Below are 5803 nucleotides of genomic sequence, written 5' to 3' on the forward strand. Positions count from 1 at the left end.
CGCTTTTATAGTGAGACGAGGCAGTGGGCGTTTTTGGAGTGGGCAGAGAATCAGAACCCAGAAAGAGGAGTGAACAAACTGCATATGTAATGATCAGTCTTCACAAAACGCTGATGGAGAGTGAGGAGATGGAGGCTAAACAGGGAGAAAGTGAGAGAAAAAAAAGGATAGAAAGCAAAAAAGAGAAAGCGAGCGAGCGAGAGAGAGAGAGAGAGAGAGAGAGAGAGAGAGCGAGAGAGAGAGAGAGAGAGAGAGATTTTAGGACAGTGGTCACTTAAAATTCAACCTGGCCACTATCCAGCATTTTAGGCTACTTTATATTCACGGCGTATAGTGACCCAGCTGAAATCCTCGTTCCTTGGTGACCTCACAGTGATTAATTACATGTCCAGTCCCAGTATAACAGAAAAATGACTGTAACTTCCAGGAAGAGCTGATCAAGGAGGAGAAAAACAAATCAAAGAAAGCAGGGATGTGTTCACACCTGAACATCATTCACTAGTCCTACTGTCTGATTAGTCATAATACTCTCTCTCTCTCTCTCTCTCTCTCTCTCTCTCTCTCTCTGTCTGTCTTTATTCAAATTCAAAAGTTGCTTTATTAGCAATAACAAATATTAACATTTGTACTGCTAAAGTTTCGTACAGTCTTACACATTAGAAAGAACAACAGAAATAAATAAATAGACACAAAATTAAAAAATAGTGAAAAAATAGTAATAAATGGTGTAAGGTTGTGAACATTGAGACATAAAGAGAAAATGAGTATTAGGTGTGTGGGCGTGTGCGTGCATTTATGTGCGTTTGTGAAGATATGAGTCTGTTATGTTTCTCCATCAGACTCTCTCTCTCTCTCTCTCTCTCTCTCTCTCTCTCTCTCTCTCTCCCTGCGTCTACCTGTATCTCTCTGCCTGTCGCAACCCTTCTAGTATGGTTAATGTTCCACACAGATCATAAACTACTAAGGTATCAGATAAGGCTTGGTGTCTAAATAGTGCGTAAATAATAATAATTTAAAGTTTTAAAACAAATTCCAAATATTGATGGTAATCTGAACTATTGTGACATTTGTCTATAGTGAGACTTTAGCTTTAAAACAAACAGTGAAGAATAAACAGTTCCACTGAGTTTTATTTGACATTCTGAGACAAATGCATAGTTAGCTAAAAAAAAAAAAGCAAGACAATAAGATACATTGGAAAAGCAGAGGGGATCTATTGAGGAATCCACGCGACAAGAATCCCTTCCCCACTTTACTCCTGTCTGTGAGGAGAGCGAGAGCGAGAGAGAGAGAGAGAGAGAGAGAGAGAGAGAGAGAGAGCGAGCAGTGGAGATGGAGAGTAAATGAACGAGTAAACAGAGGAAGATTTAGAGGGCTGAGAAAAACACAGGCTCCTCATAGAGAGGGTAAAAAGGAAGCCACTGTTAAACTTAATGGACTTAATGAAGTGAAAATACCAACTGGTTTAGACTTGACAATCTGCATGAAAAATAGTTGATATTTAATTTAAAAAAGCACTGAATCTTATCATTTAAAGTTCATCACACAGAATGTAGTTAAAAAATATCTTCTAATAGTATTTATCAGATCAATTTTTTACTTTTGTGTTTACCAGTATGTTTTCTATGGATTTCTGCTAAATAAATATTTTATTTTTATTTAAAATCTTTAATATAAATCTAGTTTAGGTTTAATATTAATAGTATTATATATATATATATATATATATATATATATATATATATATATATATATATATATATATATATATATATATATATTACTATTTTTGTGTAACAGGAAATTAAATTATTTTTGCATTTTAAAGAATACTTATAATATGCAGGTTAATGAGGCAGGACACAGCGTAGGGTTTTGTCATGTTTCAAGGTAGGGTTCGGAAGCAATCGCAGATATAGAACGTTTTATTAAACAAATAAACAACAAAACAAAGACACTAAGACAACTTGGCAAAATACTGTGGCAAGAAACAAAACACGGGAACATGGAACACGGTAGTCTAGGACAAACGAAAGACAGAGAAGCAGTGCAAACAATGGCTATATATAATGCTGGCCCAAATTTTGCCTATTACCTGAAGACACTTAACATAGAAACAAATACTCACATATTCAATTGGAGCAAGAAAAATAAGACACCAGCCGTGAGTGAGAAGAAGCAAGGGTCCAGGTTTATTCGTTCCGTTCCACCACACGAGATCCATACAGTTTGAGACGTCCCAAAATCCGATCTAAAAAACCAGAGCTGAAGCTCTTCTATTTATACGGTTTTCTTAGGGTTAGGATGACCCAGACACCAATATGTTTAGAGTTAGCTGTACCAGAACACCATTACGTATGTTAACCCTTATCTTGCAGGTGCAGCTTGGCTCCAAAATATATTTTGTTTTGTCTCACGCTTTAACAATAACCTGACCCTGTCTGTGTCACTGTGACTGGATTTTCGTCGAGAACGGACACTTTCAAACACACCATCTCAACATCATGAGTAAATTTTATGTTTGTTCTACATTTCTTTTTTTTGTTTGTAGTGCTTGCATGTACATTACCCTATAAGAGTTTTTCATGAAACAGAATATGAAACAGATTAATTTCTGTTTTCTGCATACACACCAGGCCTCTGTGTGTGTGTCTTAGGTGAACATCTGTTCATACAGTCCACCAGCCCAGTGAATTCTCAATAAGATTACATATTACTCATACTAGGTCTCCCTCGTGTTTATTTCATGTGTATTTTATATACAACAATAAGTGTGCTCATTTAACGGAAATGTGATTCAGGTGCAAGTGGTCATGTGACATGTAGTTCAGTACAGTGGCTGATGGGAACTAAAGTCCAGAGTTACCTCCTTGATATATGACAGAACCCCCAAGGATGCTTCTCCTGGAGGGCCCAAAAATGCACTCCCTCCATCTGGTGGTCCTGGCCCCTTGGGCAAAATGTCCCCAGCAGAACTAAGAGCTGAGCACTGTCCTCAGCGGAGCAGGAAAGCAACGCAACGTCCTCAGTGTAACAGGTAAGCAGAGCGACGTCCTCAGCGGAACAGGTAAGCAGAGCGACATTCTCAGTGGAGCTGGAGCTCAGAGCGACGTCTGTGTGGCAGAACAGTGGGACAACTTCCTCTGCAGGACAGGAGAGGGGAGCGATGTTCTCAGCGAGGCCCGAGGGAAGCTCCAAGATTTCCGCGAGGCCATAGAGGGGAGCGAGGTTCTCCGCGAGGCCAAAGGGAGGAACTCCGTGGAGCATGAGGGGGGAATGATGTCCTCCGTGGAGCAGGAAGGGGGAGTGACATACGGCGCGCAGCAAAGAAGAGGAATGACGTCTTCAGCGGAACATGGAGGCAGAGCGACGTCCTCAGCGAAGCAAGATGGCAGAGCGACGACCTCAGCCGAGCAGGAAGGCAGAGCGGCAACCTCAGCCAAGCAGGAAAGCAGAGCAAGGACCTCAGCTGAGCAGGAAGGCAGAGCGACGTCCTCAGCCAAGCAGGAAAGCGGAGCGAGGACCTCAGCCAAGCAGGATGGCAGAGCGACTTCCTTAGCCAAGCAGGAAGGCGGAGCAGCGTCCTCAGAGGAGCAGGGAAACAGAGTGGCGTACTCAGTGGAGCAGAAAAGCAGAGCGATGTCCTCAGCTGAGCATGAAGGCAGAGCGATGTCCTCAGCTGAACCGGCAAGCACAGCGGCATTGTGCTGCTTTCCTGCTCCGCTGAGGACACCGCTCAAACTCTGAGTTCTGCTGGGGACATTTTGCCCAAGGGGCCAGGACCACCAGATTGAGGGAGTGCATTTTGCACTTGCACCTCAATGGTAGCACTACTTGTATTGTTCTCCACTTGATATATTGCTTTGCTTGCATTTCCTCATTTGTAAGTTACTACCTGCTACTACCTGCACTCACACACATCTTTAACACATCCCTCTCCAGTGGCACATTCCCTATACCTCATTTAAGTAGACCCGGGTTACCCCACTGCTTAAAAAAACCAACACTTAAACCTGCTGCTGTTGACAACTACAGACCTGTCTCCCTCCCCCCTTTTCTGGCCAAAAGCCTTGGAAGAGCTGTTTTTAATGAACCCTCCACTCCCCTCACACAGAACAACCTCCTGGACACCAAGCAATCTGGCTTCAAAAGCAGTAACTCCACAGAGACTGCTTTGCTTTCCATCACTGAAGCCTTCCAACTAGCAAGATCAACCTCAAGATCATCTGTCCTCATCCTACTCGACCTTTCTGCTGCCTCTGAAACTGTGAATCATCAGATCCTCATCCACATGATGCAGAAATATTAGTTCATGCTGTTGTCACCTCTAGACTAGATTATTGTAATGCTTTACTGTCTGGATGTTCCAGTAGGAGCATAAACAAGCTCCAGTTAGTCCAGAATTCAGGTGCAAGAGTCCTTACTAGAACCAGAAAATATGACCACATCACCCCGATCTTATCCACACTGCATTGGCTCCCAGTTAAATTTTGCATTCATTATAAAATACTATTACTGACCTATAAAGCACTAAACGGTCTTGCACACAATACCTAAGTGACCTTTTTGCCATGCCTGCTTAATTCAAAAGGTGCAGGCTATTTGTCGGTACCTTGAATAGTGAAGGATACAGCAGGGGGAAAAGCTTTCTCTTATAGAGCCCCACAGTAAGGAACAGCCTTCCAATTAGTGTTCGGGACTCAGACACAGTCTCAGTGTTTAAGTCTAGGCTGAAAACGTATGTATTTACTCAAGCCTACCATGAATAGACTTTCTTTTACACAAAGTACACAGTGTTACCTAACAATCTTTCCCTCTCTTTACCTCCCTCTCCCTCTCTCCTTCTGTCGAGCTACACATGATATTATGGAGATGCCAGTGATCCTGACCCTTTGTGCCTGACCCATCCAGATGCACTACCTCTGGATGGAGCTCTCATCAACTGGAGGCTACATTCTGCCACTGAGTATGACCCCAAGCAGTGCAGCCTGGAGACTGCTGAGGATCGTGTCTTTTTATGTACCATGGAAATGTTTTTGGACCTCAATTCCACATGGACATTCCTGCTGTGGTTGCTGGGACTACAATGCTGCGATGGGCTTAGGACTGCAATTACCTCATACAATTTTTACTCAGGTCTCCTTTAGTGAACAGTGGACTAGTTCAACAAACAGACTTCATATAAACCATAATGAACTTTCTTTTACTTTCACACTATCTGTTCGTTGTTACCCGGATGAGGATGAGTTCCCTTCTGAGTCTGGTTCCTCTCAAAGTTTCTTCCTTATACCATCTTAGGGAGTTTTTCCTCGTCACCGTCACTACTGGCTTGTTCAATAGGGATAAATTCACACACTTAAAATCTGTATCCTTTACATGTAATGGGCAGTGAAATATTCTGTCAAATTTAGTTTGAGTGCAGGCTTTTCTGAATAGGTTATTTCGTAGCTTTAGTTAGCTATTATTTGATGATAAAGAATAAACAAGTATTGAAAAACTTTTGACTGGTAGTTTAATTTAAAAAACGATTTAACTTTATCTTTTTCTTTTGACTAATGTAGAAAATGTTTGTAAAATAAACCGTGGAATAGCAGAAATAAGAAAATTACATTTTAGGCTTCCAGTGAACAAGCCACGAAACAGAGAGACCCAGTGCCGCTGGGGGTGGTGCTCCATCAGTCTGCTGCCTTTGGAGACCGCCTCGTTTTCTGTGGCAGCGAAAGACAGCTTTCCCAGGGGCCCAGGACCACCGTTGGAGGGGGGTTTTTGGCGCACCAGGAGCAGCGCCTTTGGAGGGGGGGTT

The sequence above is a fragment of the Ictalurus furcatus genome, chromosome 13 (genome assembly GCF_023375685.1).
Source record: "Ictalurus furcatus strain D&B chromosome 13, Billie_1.0, whole genome shotgun sequence".
Taxonomy (NCBI): Eukaryota; Metazoa; Chordata; class Actinopteri; order Siluriformes; family Ictaluridae; genus Ictalurus; species Ictalurus furcatus.